General features: G+C 46.0%; 1 protein-coding gene across 2 annotated transcripts in view; it reads left to right on the forward strand.

Annotated features, from left to right (window-relative positions):
• Positions 1–20,013, forward strand: part of CUL1 (cullin 1) — a 3,347,782-nt gene that overhangs the window by 222,265 nt on the left and 3,105,504 nt on the right. The window lies entirely within an intron of this gene.

Consider the following 20,013-nt stretch of genomic DNA (forward strand, 5'->3'; position numbering starts at 1 on the left):
CTTCCTACCTTCTTTCCTAATCCTCAAAATAAAGGGGAAAGGATTTTGCATTCCTTGGACGTGCACAGACAGTTACGATTTTACTTGGACAAGACTAAAGAGTTCAGAAAATCTAACCAATTGTTTGTTTCTTTTGCCTCCAGTTCTCTTGGAAGGGCTATTTCCAAACAAACTATTTCCAAATGGATTTCTTATGGAATAAGATTTTGTTACACTCATCATGGGAAACAGTTTCCAGGTACTGTGAGAAGTCATTCTACTAGAGCAGCTGCTACTTCTACAGCTTTTCTCAGAGGAGTTCCTACCAAAGATATCTTGGAAGCTGCCACTTGGAGTTCTGTGCATACTTTTTCCAAGCACTACAATCTCCCTTTGTATTCTAAGACCAGGGCAGGCTTTGCTTCTGCTGTTTTGCAGGGTCTTCTTGCTGCCCCTTCCTCTGTCTAAACCTCCTCCCTTTTTTCACTGCTTTGGGATTCCACCCTACAGTTATGACTGCAACAGTGAAACACGATGAACATAGTACAGTTGTGTACACCTACCATAAATGTAGATGTTCGAGTGTCTTCACTGTTGCAGTCGGTGTTTCCCTCCCTCCTATCCCCTCTTTTTCTCTTTTGTGGTGTATTTGTGTTTCCTTGTTGGATTCATTTTTGATTTATTGGAGACTTCTGATATCTAGGGCAAGAAAGGCTGGAGAAGATGGCGTCGGCTGAGGGCTATGTACCAGAGCGTATTGACGTCAGGGTGCTAGCTTATACAGCCGACGCCGGACCCAGACTTTGGGATTCTGGCCGACCTCGGGCTGCCTGCCGGCAGGAGCACCCTACAGTTATGACTGCAACAGTGAAGACACTCGAACATCTACATTTATGGTAGGTGTACACAACTGTACTATCTAAGCAGTGGACTATCTCCAGTTTAAAACCAGGGCGTTCTAAGCCACTCCCTAATGGTAAGAACTCACAATGATTCACCTCCTCCCGACCTCCCCTCTGCCCAACTTCACTCGCCCCTAGGAGGAAAACTCTCCTTTCACTCAAGCACTTGGGTCACCATTACCAGGGACCAGTGGGTTCTGAACATTGTGTCTCAGGGATACAAATTCTCCTTCCACACCCTCCCAATCCCAAAAGGGTTCCCAGATTTACCACCTAATTAGTGGGCAGAGGCTCAAAAGCAAATCTGTTCCCTGCTCTTTTTGAGGGCAGTAGAGCACGTTCCTGTAAAACAGATAGGCCAAGGCTTCTATTCCGGACCTTTTTCTGGTGCCCAGAAAAGGGAGCACCTGGAGCCCCATCCTTGATCTATTCATTGTAAACACCTTCCTCGTGATCCCAAAACTCAAAATGCTCACCCTCCAGCAGCTGCTACCCATTCTCTCCAAGGACACTTGGCTAGCCATCCTGGATCTAAAAGAGGCCTATCTCCGCATTCCTATCAGGGAATCATGCAGAAAATATTTCAGCTTTAGGGCAGGATCTCAACACTTTAAAATCTCTGCACTTCCCTTTGGCCTATCTACTGGTCTCAGAGTTATCACAAAATGCCTGGTTCCGGTCAATGCCTTTTGCAGACAGAGAAATATTCAAGTTTACCCCTACTTAGACGACTGCTTTATTCAGGCAAACAACTAGGAATAGCTGCTCAAGCACCTAGCCTTTGTAAAGAGCCTACTAACCACCCTGAGGTACACAATCAGTGAAAAGAAATCCAAACAGGTGCCCATCCAAAGGATAATCTTCCTGGGAGCAAGTCTAGACGCAGCATCCCAGATGGCATACCTCACAACAGAGGAAACAAATTTTCCTGTCAGCCTACTTCTCTCAACTGCCTTCCAGCCCCCAGCTTTCTGCAAGGACAATCCTGCAAGTTTTGGGGTTCATGGCATCTTGCATACTCCTCATTCCATATGCAAGACTGCATATAAGGAAACTTCAGTGGTACCTAAAGAGCCTCTGGTGTCAACACTGTCAGGACCGGGAAACCTTTCTACCTATAATTCCTTGCCTCAGAAAGGAATTTCTCTGGTGGGCAACAGCATGCTCCCACAACAAGGGACTGCCCTTCTCCCCACACCCCGCCGCACAGGTCCTCACCACAGATGCATCAGACTACGCTTGGGGTGCACACCTGGACATCAGGTGCATACAGGGCCAATGGAGCCCACAGCAAATCCTCCTGCACATCACTCAGAAAGAGATGATGGCTGTGCAGCACGCCTTGATAGCTTTCAAACCCCTTCTCTCTCCAGGGGTTCTGATCAAAACAGACCACACCACTGATGTGGTACATCAACAAGCAGGGAGGGACTCGCACCTACCCTCTATGAAGGCAGGCCATGACTCTTAGGCTCACAGCCTCTTCCATGCAACTACACCTCTTAGCACAATACCTACCAGGCTCTTTCAACTCCCTGGCAGACCAATTAAGCAGAAACCTTCTTGGATCCACATGAGTGGCAGTTCAATAGAAGTACCTTCGACTGATTAACTGGGAAATGAGGAACCCCAAAGGTCGACCTCTTTGTCTCCCACACCAACCATTAGCTCAGCAAATTCTGCACCAGGGCGCATCACTGCATGGCTTGGAAAGTGGATGCCCTGTCTTTCCCCTGGGTCAACCTCTTGGTCTATACCTCTCATCCCCAGGGTTCTGTTCAGAATATGGGAGGAAAAACCAAGGACCATTCTTATAGCTCCAGGCTGGCCCTGACAGCACTGGTACTCCCCCCCCCCCTGCTGCGCAGCCTGTCCTTGCTGTCTTCATGGCATCTTCCTCAGATTCCAAACCTCTTAACCCAGAGGGAAGGGGAATTCATACATTCCCAATTGCAGACACTCAATTTGTCAGCTTGGCTTATTCCCGAACCAATCTGCCATCCTCAGTAAACAGGTTCTGGATGTTATCCATGAGGCCACATGCCCTAGCACCAGAGAGTCTTATGCAGATAAATGGAAAAAGTTCTGCACCTGGATCCAGGCTAAGGGGGCCAATACGGCACAGCCCTCCATTCTTCTCATACTGGATTGTTTAGCTGACCTACTACACAGTGATCTCTCTTTCTCCTCTATAAAAATTAATGTCTCTGCTATTTCTGCTCATGTTCCCACTGAGCAGCCCCTTTTTCTCACACCCTTTTGATTAAACAGTTCCTCAGAAGGGCTAGCAACTTGAGGCCCTCCAGAAAGGCACCAACACCAGCTTTGGACCTTAACTTTGTCTTGGAAAAGCTCACCCTGCCTCCTTTCGAACCAGCTTCTTCTGCAGAGCTACAATTTCTCTCCTGGAAGACCGCCTTCCTTCTGGCCATCACTTTGGCCAGAAGAGTCTCTGAGCCGCAAGCACTCATGGCTGTGGAACCCTTCATCATCTTCCATGCAGGCCGGGTATCCCTCAGAACTAACCCATCCTTCATGCCCAAGGTGGTGTCCAGTGTAGCTCTCAACCAATCCTTTCATTGCCCACCTTCTTTCTTAATCCCCAGAACAAGGGGGAAAGATTTTCCACTCTCTAGATGTGCCCAGACAGCTCAGATACTATCTGGACAGGACCAAATACTTGAGAAAGTCTGATCAATTGCTGGTTAGCTTTGCTACAGGGGCAGAAGGCAAAGCCATTTCCAAGCAAACCATTTCCAAATGGATAGCACACTGCATCCATTTCTGCTACAAACAGCATGGTAAACCTCCCCCCAAAGGGGTCAGGACACACACCACCAGCGCAGCCTCCACCTCTGCAGCTTTCCACAGAGGAGTCCCCACCAGGGACATCCTGGAGACTGCCACCTGGACATCTGTTCACACTTTTACCAAGCATTACCACCTGCCTCTCTTCTCCAAAGCCAGGGCAGGGTTTGCCTTTGCAGCCTTGCAGGGCATCCTAGCCAGCCCCTAGCTAACTTGACTGCCTCCACCCATTTCCTCTTTTTGGGAATGAACCCAAATGTGATGATTGCAACAGTGAAACATGAAGAACATAGTACGGTTGTGTACACTTACCATAACTGTAGATGTGTATTCACTGTTGCAGTCCTGGTTTCCCTCCCTCCACTCCCCTTTTTTTCCCTCTTTCTCCTTTTATTACCATTCTTCCTTGTTCTCCCTTCCTTACAAGGGACATATTGGTATATATTTTCCACTGGTGGGGTTCTTCCACCAGATCCTGGCCTCCTACTTTCGGGGCTCCTGACAGGTTAGGGCAAGAAAAACTGATGCAGTGGTTTGTCTAGGAGCACCACTTCTCTACCAGAATTGTGACATTTGCCAGTCCTTTACTAACTGGGTCTTGGTTGACTGTCAAAATAAGCTCATTGTAAAGGGTATGTTGAAAGCTCCTTTCAGTGAAGCCTTGTCCTGGTCTTATTCCCCCCAGAAATCAGACCCTTCCAAAAAGAGCGAGTCTGTACATGTGTCCCCATGGCACCGGTGGCCCAAAAACGTAAGGTTCCGGTTCCGACTGTTTCCAAGGAACTGCCAGCTAAGGTACTGAAGCTAGAAATCCGAGAATCCTCAGCACCGACTGCTGCTACTATGGTGCCTTCAACACCAGCATTGGCATCTTTTGTTTTCGGCTTGGTGCCGACTTCTCCAACTGAGCCTCAGGAGACTTTGCTCCCCCCATTCGTGATGAAACCTGATCCATATCTTCTTCCCAGGATGAGGTACTCACCATCCATAGACCCCTTTGTGGGCCAGCTGCCCCTTCCCTTTCTGGAAAGACCAGAGTCTCCTTCAAGGTTATCCGTTTGATCCTCCAGGAGTCTCTGAGGTAGATGTCAGATTGGTGCATCAGCTATTGGCGGCCAGAGGTATTCCTGCCCTTTCTCAGGCCCCTCTCCCTCTTGGAGTTAGTGCAGGAGTCCCTGGAGAAGATACCCTATCTCCTCCTGTAACTTTCACCAGGGCTTTGGAGCTTTGCACTTCGATTCCCCTGGTACCAGCTATTCTGGTGCCATTATGCATCCGTACCCGATACTGCTGTGATGACTTCAGTTCCCTCCTCAGAACTGATAGATTCTCTGGCCAAGACTCCACTGCCGGTTCAGAGGGTCTTGGATTGGCTCTTGTTTTTTATTCGGAGCCAACCTTGGCTCTTGGGACTTTGTCTGCTGCTGGTCATTCCCCAGCTTCTGGTTTGGAGGGCTCGTGGAGAGGGTATGATCTTCGATGTTCTTCCTGTTGCAGTCATCACACTTGGGTTATCTGCCTGCAGGTATCCCTCAGTCGGCCCAAATACCAGAGTCTTGGGATTTCTGCGTCGGACGCTGTCACCTCTTCCATGACGTCAGGGGTATAAAACAGGTAGCCGACACCATTGCATCAGTCTTTCTTGCCGAGAAGGAGCCCGAAAGCAGTTCACAAGTGCTGGTCGGCTGCTACCTGAAATTTTCATTTTTCTAAAGCTAAGTACCTTGGTGGGCACCCTTTTTTCTTGCTCTAACTGATGTCAGAAAAAGTTAACAATTGTCTTGCCTGTGGAAAGCAAATGCCTCAGAGGTTTTCATTCTTACTGTATCACCTGTTTAGGCCCAGACCACGACGTCCCTCGCTGTCTGTGTTGTGCTTTAACGCCCGAACCATTCGTCATCAGGCTATCTTTGTCGCTAAATTCTTTTGCTGTCATTCTCCGTATTCTTAAATGGCTTTGATAAGCCATCTGACTACTGATCTTCCAAAAAACATAAAGATAAAGACAGAGACAGATCGCATAGGTCCAAAACTGCAGACGACGCTTCCATTAAGCTAGCCACCAGTCCGCCGGTACTCAGTGAGGCGCCTTTGCAGCCCCTGATGCCCATTTCTACAGATTCGCAGGCCTCTGCTGAGACCCATTCGGAGTCTGGTATGCCTTGTGATACTTCTTCGACTCTGGAACCTGCGGATGTCTCTACCTTGGATGGGTCTAGAGTCGCTGTGCAGGCACCGTCTTCTGAGGGTGCATTCCGACCTACCGATGTTTGCATTAAACCGACATCTTCATTTTTAGCTAAAACTGCAGACTTTCACAGGCCCAGAGTACGCACTATGCCTTGAAAACCGATGCCCAAAGCACATGCTGAAGCTCCCATGCCACAAAAACAAATGCTTAGAATGGCTGAAGACCTTATTACCCTAATTAGGGGAAGCCAGCCTTCCCCTGCTAAGAGATAAAGAATTTAATTTCATTCTGATCCTGCAGACCAGGAGTTTGATGACTCTAACCCTTCTTATTACCAGGACATGCCCTTATCAACCTATGAGGATTCACATGCAGAGGAATCCATTCCCTCTGCCACTCCTCCAGAGGATTTTTCTTTTGGTGAAGCCTTGCATACTTTAAGAGAGCATTTCCGCTGGGAATGCCAGGACTACCCTCAGTCCAAAAAGAGACTAAGAGAATTTTTAGAGTTGCCTCAGCACAGGTCTCTAGCTATACCCCCTGTCCAGGATATTGTAGATGATGTCTTCATGGAATCCAGTCTTATAGGTTCATAGGTAGGTACTAAGCTATCGGCCCTAGGGCCCATACAAGTCTAGCCAAAAAATGTACCCTGACTTTCGCCACCCAAGAGAATTACTTTCCTGTGCCCCTATCGAGCATAGCCACAGAAGTGATCCCCGGGGTGAATTTCCCATTTCCCATCCGATCATCAAGATTTTTCTTGAAGAGTGCTAATGAGGAGCTCTGTTTGACATAGATAGGTAGTCTGTTCCAGAGTATGGGAAGTCTCTGGGACAGGAATCTATCCCTCCAGCATGTTCTGTTTATTGTGGTGACAAGGTTTAGGTCCCTAGAGCATGTAGCTCGGAGGGATTGGGATTTCTTTAAGTGGAGCATGTCCAACAGCTCTGGGTTTGACATAGCTTTGTATGTTAGGCAGAGATCGCCCCTGAGTAGGCGATATGCGATGGAGTAAAGCTGTAGTTTTTTGAGACGGTCTGCATAGGGCATCTGTTTGAGGCCAGTAATCCTCTTTGTGAGGTATTACTGTGGTCTTTCCAGTTGTTGTAGATGTCTTGTGAGGTACATACCAAAAGGGGCGTTGTACTCTATAATGAGTGATGAGTAGAGAGGAACAATGACCTCTTTTTTTTCTGGATGAGAATCCTTTTGTGATGAGATGAGCCACGTAGAAGGATTTCCTGACCACTGTGGCGATGTGATTATCAAAGGAGAGACTACTGTCCACCTGTGCCCCAAGGTCTCTTATCACATTTTCGGCATTAAGTAGACTACCAGCTATGTGGTAGTTCATGGGTACAGAGTTTTTACCAAAGGGGATGACAATACACTTTTTGGCATTGAGCTTCAGGCCATGGCTTTGACACCAGGTATCTGTCTCAGTGAGGCCCTTTTGTAGTTTGTCCACATCGTTAGGAGTTTCGATTATGGCTCCTAGTTTGCAGTCATCTGCAAACTTTGTTATTACTCCAGACTCTTTACCAGCGGCCCCTAGAAAACCTGACAGGTACTACAGACTACCCGATTCCCACAAATTTCTTTTTAAGAATCGTACTGCGGATCCAGAGACCATTTCCCAGTGACCTAAAGGTATTAAGGCTACTACAGCCAAAAACCCTATCCCTTCAGACCGGGATTCCAGAGCTTTAGACAGATGGGGTAAGAAGGTATATACCTCTGCAACTCTTGCCATCAGGGCATTGAATTGCCAGTTTCACATGTTGAAGTGCCAGCAGCATATTATGGAACTAATTAAACAAAAAATGGTGTTACTTCTAGATTGTGCAGAAAATAAAGATTTACAAGAGTTAATGCATTCTGCAAACTAAGTTAGTAAGCATACTTTGCAGTGTGGCTTTGATACCCTAGAAGCATCTTGCAGGACTGCACTGACTGGGTCTGTACTGAGAAGGCATGCTTGGCTGAAGAAACAAACCTTGCCAGATCATGTCAAATCAAAATTACTAGGCACTCCTTTAAATAAGGACTGTTTGGCACCAAAGCAGAAGAGGTGCTTAAAAAGATGGAAGAAAAAGCTAAATCTATGCAAACTGTTAAAAAAATTCTTACAAGTGCAGCCACCTAGATTCAGTAGGCATTGGCCTTCTAAAAACTGATCCTTTCCAGCCCAAACCCAGGGGAAACAGACCACCAAGACTACAGTCTCAGGGTATGCAGAGATCTAAACAATGGAGTGCTCCCACCTCAAAAACAGGGAGTGGTAAGCCACCCCCTTGTGGAAACACAATGACTTTTCAATTATCCTTCCCAGCCCTGCCCAATTACTTGCACCCCTAGGAGGAAAGCTTGCCCTTTATGCAAAAAACTGGATGTCCATTACTCAGGACTGATGGGTTCTAAACATTGTATCCCAGGGGTACAGATTCTACTTCCATTCACTGCCAACCCCAAGTGGGCTTCCAGACCTTCTTCCAAACCAGTGTGCAGAGGCTCAAAAGCAAGTTCTTTCCTTGTTCAATATCAGGGCTGTTTAACCTGTGCCAGTAGAACAAAGGGGACATGGTTTCTACTCCAGACTGTTCCTGGTGTCCAGAAAAGATGGCTCTTGGCACCCAATCCTGGATCTGTCAGTTCTCAACACGTTTCTGGTGGTCCTAAAATTCAAAATGCTTACCCTGCAACAGCTTCTTCCTACGCTGGCCAAGGATGCCAGGTAAGTCACCCTAGACTTAAAAGAAAGCTTGTCTGCACATCCCTATAAGGGAGTCTTGCAGGAAATATCTACGATTCGGGGCAGGCTCTATGCACTATCAGTTATCTGCACTTCCCTTTGGCTTATCTACTGTGCCCAGAGTATTCACAAAGTGCATGGCTGCAGCCATTGTGTACTGCAGGCAGAGAAATATCCACATTTTCCCATACTTGGATGATTGCCTGATTCAGGCGGGCAGTCAGGAATTGCTACTTCAGCTCCTGGCATTTGTAAAAAGACTTCTAATTTCATTGGGGTACACCATCAACAAAAGAAAATCACAACTTGTGCCCAATGAAAAAATTGTATTCCTGGGAGCAGGCTTGAACACAACTTCCCAGATGGCATTTCTCACTCCCGAAAAACAGGTCTGTTTGACCAACTACTTCAGACAAATGGCCACCAAAACCCAGCTATCTGCAAGGAAAATACTGCAAGCCCAAGGGTTCATGGCCTCATGCATTCTGCTAATTCCATATGCAAGACTGCATATGAGGAAACTTCAGTGGTACTTAAAAAGTCTTTGGTGCCAACATTATCAGGACCTGGAAACAGTAATTCCTATCATACCTTGTCTAAGGACAGAGTTCCTTTGGTGGGCAGAAGCATGCAACCACAACAAGGGACTGCCTTTCCACTCAACCCCTCACCACCCAAACCCTGACAACAGACGCATCAGACTATGCATGGAGGGCTCACATGGCAGGCAAATGCATTCAGGGCAAGTGGAGCCCAGGACAAATTCTCCTGCACATCAATCAAAAAGAGATGCTAGCTGTACAGAATGCTCTGACAGCCTTCAAATACCTAATCCTTCCAGGACAGCTGCTGATAAAAACAGACAACACAACAGTTAAGTGGTACATAAATGAGCAGGGGGGAACCCATTCTTACCCACTCTGCAGGTTAACAATGGCTCTGTGGAGCACAGCCTTGAGCAACCAAGTGCATCTATAAGCTCAATTCATGCCAAGCCAGCAGAATTCACTGGCAGACGACTTGAGCAGAAATATCCTGGACCCACATGAGTGAAAATTGGAGCCCAACACCTTCAACCTGCTAATTCAGAGGTGGGGGACACCAGAGGTGGACCTCTTTGCCTCCCCAGAGAACCACCAGTGGAGCAAATTCTGCACCAGGAACCCTCACAGCAGGGCCTGGAAGGTGGATGCCATATCCTTCAAATGGGAAAACCTCTCAATTTATGCCTTTCCCCCTCTGCCCCTCCTCTCAAAAGTACTACTCAAGATCAAACAGGACAGGCCAAGGGCAATTCTTATTGCCCCATACTGGCCACGCCAGCACTGGTGCCCACTTTTACGCAGTCTGACAACAGTGCCACCCTGGTACCTTCATCAGACACCTTCCCTGCTGTCTCAGCAGGAGGGACAAATTTGCATCCACAGTTACAAACCCTAAACCTTGCAGCCTGGCTTATTCCCTGAATACACCAGCAACCCTCAGCAAACAGGAGCTGGACGTCATTCTTGAGGCTAGAAGGCCTAGTACTAGGAAATCCTATGCTGAAAAGTGGAAAACATATTGTTCTTGGAATCCGTCTCAAGAAAGGGACACAGCAGTGCCCTCCTTACCTCAAATCCTTGATTACCTAGCAGAGCTGCTCCACAGAGGCCTATTCTTCTCCTCCATTAAGATTCACGCCTCTGCCATCTCCGCTTATTATAATACTGAGCCACCTCTATTTTCTCACCCTCTCATCAAACAGTTCCTGAGAGGGGCTAACACCTTAAGGCCCCTAGGAGAGCACCCACCCCTGCCTGGAACCTTAACTTTGTACTGGAAAAGCTCACGCTTCCCTCTTTTGAACCTGCTGCTTCAGCAGAGTTCTTCTCTTGGAAAACCGCCTTGCTTTTAGCCATAACTTCAGCCAGAAGAGTGTCTGTTACAGGCACTAATGTCTATGGAACCCTTCATTATTTTCCATGCTGACAGGGTTTCCCTCAGGGCTAACCCGTCCTTTATACCTAAGGTGGTATCCAGTGTGGCTCTAAACCAATCCATCCGTTTGCCAACCTTCTTCCCTAATCCGCAGAATAAAGGGGAAAGGATCCTGCACTCCTTGGACGTGCACAGACCGCTCAGGTTCTACCTTGACAGGGCTAAACCTTTCAGCAAATCTGACCAGCTGCTAGTCAGCTTTGCTACAGGGGCAGAGGGCAAGACCATTTCAAACAAACCATTTACAAATGGATAGCACACTGCATCCAATTCTGCTACAAGCACCATGGAAAGCCTACCCCACAGGGGGTCAGAACGCATTCCACTAGGGCTACTTCCACCTCTACAGCATTTCTCAGGGAAGTCCTTGCCAGGGACGTTCTGGAAGCTGCAACCTGGAGTTCTGTACACACCTTCACCAAGCATTACCACTTACCTATTTTTTCAAAATCCAGATCTGGATTTGCTACAGAAGTCTTACAAGGCCTGCTAGTCGCACCTAACACTTATTGATTGCCTCCACCCTTCCTCAGCTTTGGGAATCAACCCAAGTGTGATGACTGCAACAGTGAAACACGAGAATATAGTACAGTTATGTGCACTTACCATAAATGTAGATGTTTGAGTGTATTCACTGTTGCAGTCCTGGTTTCCCTCCCTCCAGCCCCCCGTTTTTTTCTAACCTTTCTACCTGTCCTCTCTATGGCCATTTTTAATGGCAGTGGTGTTTACTTTTTACTGATGGTGTTCCACTCCATAGACTAGCTTCCTATTTGCGGGGCTCCTGACATTTGGGGCAAGAATAACTGATGTAATGGCATTGACTGCCTGTTTTATACCCCTGATGACCTGACATCATGGAAGAGGTGACAGCATCCGACGCAGAAATCCCAAGACTTTGGGATTCTGGCCGACTGAGGGCTAACTGCAGGCAGATAACCCAAGTGTGATGACTGCAACAATGAATTCACTCGAACATTTACATTTATGGTAAGTGTACACATCTGTACTTTCTGAGGTGGTCTTTCTTGGTTCCAGGCTTCAACTCCTGCCTTCCAGGTTATGGAGAGAGCTTTAGCCTCTGCAGGCCCTCAGCTGGTCCCTCCTGCATCGGAGTGTCATAATACCATATCTTCTGGTCCAGCGCTGACACCAATCCCCACGACAGGACAACAAACATTGAAGCTTCAAGGTTACCCCTGTACAGGACCCCTCTTTGGATTCTTTCTCAGAGATTCCTGCTGAGGTAGCCCCCCCTCTCCTGTAAGAAGATGTGCAGGAGGAAGCACCTAGATTCCCTGGATGAATCAGTCACTGAGGATACGGATTTCGATGAAGGGGAAGGTTCCCCCCAGTCACCTCCTGAAGATGTCTCACTTGGAGACATTCTGGAGACCCTCAAACAAAGAGAGGTAACTGGAATTCCCAAGACCCGACCTCAGAGGAATCCGTGTACTTACAAGCATTCTGTGCTTGACCATCTACTTCCTGGGTGAGCCCACCCGCTGACTTATCTTAAGCTAATCTTGCAGTGGGCTTGGAAGGTCCTTGACTCCATAGAGCCCTTTCCTTGGAGACCAGACAAAATTCTATCTCTGCCGGGGGACCACCAGTATTAGGCCAAGAGTTTAGCAGTAGATGCCATGGTGGTGGTGGCTGCCACCAAGAAGGAACTCTGCGATGAGATTCTTATTGTACATTCTCCTAACCGGGAGTCTAGGACGATGGACAGATTTAGAAAACGGGTGTACGCTTCATCAGCCTTTACACTCAGGTCCTTGAACTTTATGGCACACTTTACTAGACTCCAGAGAGATCTGATTAAGGAGGTATTGGATATTATCACTGGAGCTGTCTCTAATGAGGTTCAGGATAAGGTCACCTTTCAGCTAGCCACCCTAGAGTCTATATCAAACTTGTCCATGCGGCTTATTACGCACACAGCCGAGGGTACGACCAGAGCAGCGGGTTCAGGAGTTGCCATAAGGTGCCACGCCTGGATGCACTTGTGTGAATTCGCGGAACCCTTCAGATCTTCCTTTGTCAGTGCTCTATTTGACGGATTATCTTTGTTTGACCCCAAGGTGAAGGACACACTAGCCAGATGTGAAAAGGATAGAAAGACCTAGTGTGCTGTGGACATTGTTTTTTTTTAAATCCTCAGCGATCCTACTCCAGGAATCAGAGGAGTGGAAAGATGTGGTTCAAAACCTCCCAAGGGCCTTTCCAGGACACACGTGGTTGCGGCTCCCCTCTGAGCAGAGGGGGAGATAAGATGGAAGATGCCGACCTCAAGGCAGAGGTGACCTACGAAACCAGGGCTCCAGCAACGACTCCTCTGGACAATCCGACCAGCGCTTCTAAAATGAGGCCTGCTTGCTTGCCTCTAGAAGCCTTCAGGGGACGAATCTCACTGCACTAGACAGCCTGGCGAGAAATAACATGCGATACTTTGGTGCGGAGAATCATTACCAGAGGTAATCGTAGCCCTTTCACCCTTTTCCCAAGATCACTGAGAAAAATCCCTGCTGTTCTACCCAATCAGAGGGATCAGGCAGCCATAGGGGTTCAAAAGCTGCTAGAAAGAGTCATCCAAGTAGTCCCGCCAGACCAGGTAGGATCCAGATTTTACTCCATGTTCTTTTTAGTGCCAAAGAAGACAGGACTGGAGGACTGTATTGGACCTCCACCTTCTGAACAAGTTTGTTCAGCAGACAATTCCAAATGGTCACTGTTCAGTCTGTTCTCCCCCTTTTAGGCGAAAACTATTGGATGTGCTCTCTGGACCTTCAAGACGTGTATTTCCACATAAAGATGGACAAATGCTCAAAAAGGTATCTCCGCTTTCGCTAGGGGCCAGTCATTCAGTTCCGACTGCTGCCCTTTGGCCTCACCACAACCCATAGAGTGTTCACCAAATGCATGGGAGCAGTCACGGCTAAAATGAGACCACACGGATTGTGGGTGTTTCCTTAGCTAGATGACTGGCTCCTCACCACCCCTACCAGGCATCTATTGCTTCAAGCCAAAGACAACTTTATACTCTTGTTCAGTGCCCTGGGCATAACAGTCAACAAAGAAGTCACAGCTGTCTCCCACTCGGGACCTAGAATTCATAGGAGCCCGCCTCAACACAGTTTCTTGTATAACTTCTCTACCCTTTCACACGCTCCAAAAGATAAGGTCTCTGGTGCAACTCGTTTTATTAAAAAACAAAGTGCCCACTCAACTTGTCCTTCAAGCCCTAGGATCTATGGTGGCGGCCATCACCTTGGTTCCCTTGGTGAGATTTCACATGATTGCTTCTGACTTCTCAATGGTTCATTCTATCTCATCCAGTGATGTATGATCGTAGTAGCAGGCCATTGGAGAAAGGATCTATCCTGGTAGATCCAATCAGAAGAAATCCTAATGAGCTGTCCCTTTGGTCCCCCTCAATCCAGGCCATAGTGACCACTGATGCCTCCCAGATGGGATGGTGGTGGCATTATCTGGGAAGAACAGTCCAAGGCACTAGGTCTCCACAAGAGGCTAACTTGCACATCAGTGTCCTGGAAGTGAGAGCAGTGCTCCTAGCTTTGCAGCCTTTCAGTCTGCTCTTCCTCTGGAACAGTTGCGATCCAGTCAGGCAACATGTCTGTGGTATGGTAGCTCAACAAACAGGGCGGTACCAAATCCTTCCCCCTTTGCAAGGAAGCTCTGAGTGTGGCAGTGGGCAACATATTCCAACCACTTTCTTGTAGCAATGCATATCCCAGGGAGGTTCAACGTGATGGCAGACAAGTTGAGCAGACACATTCTACTGCCTTACGAGTGGTCTCTCAATTCCCCTAGTGGCAAAGGAAATCTTTTGCTGCTGGGGTTAGCCTTGCTGCGATCTCTCTGCCTCCCCAATGAACAAGTGCAGCAGATACTTTGCCCTAATTCTCCTCAGGGGGAGTCTCCGAGAGACATCTTTCCTTCTCGATTGGCCCTAGAGTCTTCTTCATGCCTTTCCCCCCTTTCACCTCATACCCTTCTTCCTAAAGAAAGCCCAAAGGTTGCGAAGCAAAATGATTCTCATTGCTCCTTTCTGTCCTGGGCAAGTTTGGTTCCCCTTTCTGTGGCCTCATTTGATTCACCATCTGTGGATTCTGGAACCAGTTCCAGACTTGCTGTTTCACCCGCAGGGATTAGTGCATCCTGAGCTACGTGCTGTCAAGCTCGCAGCTTGGTTCCTTCAATTCCGTTAGTCAACAGGCAGAATAATATAACTTTCCCCCATACAAAAATTTCTTCTGGCTTCCCATAAGACCTTCCACCAGGAGTCTCTATTTCAGTAAATGGAAGAGATTTTCAATTTGGGCTTCTGAAAACAATTTAGACCCCTTTTTGGCACCTTTTGAAAGAAGTTTTGGGATTTTTTAGCCACCCTTTTTTACCAAGGAGCCTCTGCTTCCACCATTAGAGTTCAGTTAGCAGCCATTTCTAATTTTCACAATGGATACGACCACCATTCTTTTTCCTATCGCCTATGCAAGGTCTTTTTCAAAGGTGCCTTACGTCTAAAACCTCCATTCAAAGATCCCTTCGAGCCGTGGGATCTAATCTTGGTTTTGCAATCTTTAGTACTATCTCCCTTTGAACCAACAGCTACTTGCCATCTTAAATTCCTTTCCTGGAAAACTCTTTTTCTAATAGCCAGCACTTCCGTCAGAAGAGGATCTGAGATCCAGGCTTTATGTGCAAAACCCCCATATATCATTCTTCGTAAAAACAGGGTGTCTTTGAGAACTAACCCTTCCTTTCTTCCTAATGTGGTCTCTGATTCCAGTTTTAATCAAGCTATTGAGATACCGGTTTTCTTCCCCATGTGTTCCAAGAAAAGTGAATATTGCTTGTATTTACTGGATGCTTATAGGCAACTATGTTTTACCTTGACTGGACTAAAACAATTGTTCTGATTTCCTGGACTCTTTATTTCCTTTTCTGACCCAGCGGTGGGAAAAGCTGTGTCAAAAGTGACTTTATCTAGATGGCTGAGAGGTTGTGTTACTTTCATTTATGAACATAACAGCTGAAAGTTACCTGTGCCTGTAAGAGCACATTCAAACAGATCAATTGCCACATCAGCTATTTTTCATTGAAAAGTTTCCATGGACAACATATGTGCAGCTGTAACTTGGGCTACACCTCATACCTTTATCACTCATTACAAATTGGATATGTTCCCCAGGGGAGGAGCATCCTTTGGCTCTGTGGTTCTTAGGAATATCCTTCCATAAGGCCACCCAAAAACTAAAGTAGCTGCGGACCCTGTCCCATTCGTCAAGAATGAACAAAGATTGTCAACATCAGATAAATCACCATAACGTTTCATCTGTGCTGTTGATCTTTGCTCGTTTTTGATATCCCACCCACCTTCACCCTCCTGTAGATTTTCTGGAGGATCGAACACTTGCCCTGGATTTCCATAGGGTTTTTACCTTGGACATTGCTTCTGTTTAGAATTTCTGTGTACATTCTTGCTATGGTCTGCAAACTCGATCTGAGATAATGTAGAGAAAGGGGCATTATGGGTCGAGTCTAGAGGTTTTGGCTTGTGCAAGCAGTGTAACTGCCAAGCTAGTTCTGAGGATCGGAACAGAGTCCCATCCATCAAGAATGAATGAAGATCAACAACACAGATTTAACATTATGGTGAGTATGTCACTTCTTTTTTTATCAGAATTTACTTATCAGATATCTTTTTCCTTTAAAAAAAAGGGTTTTGGGTTGGCCCGAGTTTTAAAACACCTGTATTCCCCTTCACATTTACCATTCTTGGTATATGTTTTTTTTTTCTTTCTTTTGCCACAATATTCCCATCCTCCAATCCATAAACCCCTTTTATCATAAACTTTTGCAACATCCAGTACTTCTTTACATAAAGTTTTCAAATGTTTAACTGTTCTTTCAAAGTCTCTCTCTCCACTTCTGTTTGAAATTGTAGGTGAATTTTCTTTTTTTGTTTCCCTGTTAAATGCCTTTATCACAAAGATTCCAGGGGTTGCAGTCTGTCTTTTTTTCCTATTCTCCAAGAACATTTTCCATTGAAAAAACAGTCTCATATATAATGTCACCAAATGTTTTTGTTAATAAGAATAAATGCTGTTACTTCATTACACCAAAAGGGACTATTAAATTGTCCCACACTTCATAATGCCCATTTCTTTGTCTTTTGTTTGAATCCTTAACATATTTCCATTTTTCATTTTCGTCTGCCTTTGTTTTCTGTTACTGCCCTTTTGCATTCTTTTACTTTCTCTACATACGTTTGCTTTTCCATCTCACCACTATTCTGCAGGATTATCTCTACATCTTCGTTTTGTATTTTCTCCATAATGACCCCCCTCCCCCGAGGAAAACAGTTCCTTCATTTTCTGGCTCACTCTGTATCGCCATTTCTTAAAGTAATTCATCCCGCATCCCTCTCGACTGGAGGAATGTACAGTGGATATAAAAAAGTGTACACACCCCTGTTAAAATGCCAGGTTTTTGTGATGATAAAAAAATGAGACCACAATAAATCATTTCAAAACTTTTCCTACCTTTAATGTGACCTAATCTGTACAATTTAATTGAAAAACAAACCTGTTAGGGGGAAAAAATATAAAAAATAAAGTAGTACAGTAAGCTGGTTGCATAAGCATGCACATCCTTAGTACTTTTTTGAAGCACCTTTTGTTTTAATTGGAGCATATTCAGTCTCTTAGGGTAGGAGTCTGTCAACATGGTACATCTTGACTTGGCAATATTTGCCCACTCTTCCTTGCAAAAGTGCTCCAAATCTGTCAGATTGCGAGGGCATCACTTGTGCACAGCCCTCTTCAGGTCACCACACAGATTTTCTATTGGATTTAGGTCTGGGCCCTGACTGGGCCATTCCAAAACTTTAATTTTCTTCTGGTGAAGCCATTCTTTTGTTAATTTGGATGTATGCTTGGCATCATTGTCGTGTTGAAAGGTGAAATTCCTCTTCATCTTTCTTGCAGACGTCTGAAGGTTTTGGGCCAAAAGTGACTGGGATTTGGAACTGTTCATAATTCTCTCCACCTTGACTAAAGCCCCAGTTCCGGCTGAAGAAAAGCAACCCCAAAGCATGGTACTGCCACCACCATACTTCACCATGGGGATGGTGTTCTTTTGGTGATGCGAAGTGTTGATTTTGTGCTAAATGTACTTTTTGGAATTGTGGCCAAAATTTTCAGCCTTGGTCTCATCAGACCATAACACATTTTCCCACATGTTTTTGGGAGACTTGATGTATTGTTTTGCAAATTTTAGCTGGGCCTAGATGTTCCGTGTAAGAAAAGGCTTCCATCTTGCAACCCTACCCCATAGGCCAAGACATATGGAGAATACGGGAGATTGTTGTCATGTGTAGTACACAACCAGTACCTGCCAGAAATTCCTGCAGTTCCTTCAGTGTTCCTGTAGGTCTCATGGCAGCCTCCCTGATCAGTTTACATCTTGTCTTTTCATCAATTTTGGACGGACATCCAGTTCTTTGCAACATCACTGTTGTCCCATATTTTCTCCACTTTTTGATGACGGTCTTCACTGTATTCCATGGTGTATCCAATGCTGTGGAAATTTTTTTGTACCCTTCTCCTGACTGACACCTTTCAACAGTGAGATCCCTTTGATGCTTTGTAAGTTCTCTGCGATCTATGGCTTTTGCTGTAACAGGCAACTGAGTAAATATCAGGAAAATCCTACTAGGACAGCTGAACTTTATTTGGGGTTAATCAGAGTCTCTTTAATTGATGGCAGGTGTGTACCCAAAAAGACTTAATGCTGTAATTAAAGCAAAAGGTGCTTCAACAAAGTATTAGTTTAAGGGTGTGCACAATTATGCAACCAGCGTATTGTACGTTTTTTATTTTTTAGATTTTTATATTTAATAGCTTAATTCAAGCACAAAAAAAAGGAATTAGCTAGGCTTAAAATGGCCCACAAGGGCAGTTACTCCAGTACTTACCTCTGAACCTATGATGTTTTTCGTGTTTCACTCTTGGTCATTACATTTGGGTAATCTGCTGGCAGGTTGCCCTCAGTCGGCCTGAATAACAAAGTCTTGGGTCCTGCGTCGGCTGCTCTCTCCTCTTCCATGACGTCAGGTCGTCAGGGGTATAAAACATGCAGCCGACATAATTTTATTCAGTCTTTCTTGCCACGCGGTGCCCAAAGCAGAAGCAGTTTGCAAGTGACGGTCGGCCGACTCCTGAAATTTTCGCATTCGAGTTTCAGAACCAAAGTCTTCAAACTAAAGTGAAGTACCCCGTTGGGGAAACTTTTTCTTGCTCCTTACCAATGTCAGTAAAAGTTAATAATTGCATTACTTGTGGGAAGCAAATACCTCATAAGGATTTTCATTTGTACTGTATTCCTTGCCTAGGCCCAGATCATAACTTGCCTTGCTGTCGGTTTTGTGCAAGATTTAACCAACGCACTATTAAGCGTTGGTATATTTTTGCTTCTAATATTTTGGATCAAGATTTAATTATCCTGTTAGCAATCCGACTACCGGAGTTCACAAAAAATGCAAAGAAAAAGACAGAGACAGACCGTCGAGGTCCAAAACTGACGATGAAGCTTCTCCTAAGCCAGTCGCCGGTTCGCCGGTACTCAGGCGCATTCGCAGCCCCTGATACCTGCTACATGTTCTTCATCTCGCATTGCTGCAGTCCTAACACTTGGGGTAGTCCGCTGTCCTCGGTCGGCCCGAATATCAAAGTATAAGGCTGACGTCGGTCAAGGCGCATTTGACTGACATCAGGACGTCAGGGTACAAATGCGCATGACCGACGTCATATCCTCAGTCTTTTTTGCCGCATGGTCTGATGCAGAAGCAGCATTGCAAGTGCCGGTTGGCGTTCTGAGATTTTTCAATTTTGAAGTTTCAGACCGAGTTCAAAGTTGGCTAAGTACCCCGTTGGGGAATATTTTAGTTTTTTCTTGCCTCAGTGGTTTACCGGATGTCAGAAAAAGTGAATAATTGCATTTCTTGTGGGAAACAGATACCGCATACCGCTACTTTTGAGTTGCAGGCCTCTACCGAGACCCATTCGGAGTCCAGAATGTTGCAAGATTTTCAGTATTGAACCCGCGGATGTCTCTCCCTTGGATGGATCCGGTGCCGCTGAGCAGGCACTGGCTTCTGAGGGTGTTTTCAGGCCTCAACATTTTTATATTAAACCAACGCCAGCCCGATAAACAAGGTCAAAAACATCTATGTCTAAAAAACCGATGCATGAGCCACGTGCTTAGGCCTCTATGTCTAAAAAACAGATGATCAAAATGGCTGAAGACCTAATAACCTTGATCAGGGGTTCCCAACCCCCCCGCTAAGAGGCCTAGGCAAGGCACTGATTATG

This window comes from Protopterus annectens, chromosome 3.part0, assembly GCF_019279795.1.
Source record: "Protopterus annectens isolate FY-2018-M chromosome 3.part0, PAN1.0, whole genome shotgun sequence".
NCBI lineage: Eukaryota > Metazoa > Chordata > Ceratodontiformes > Protopteridae > Protopterus > Protopterus annectens.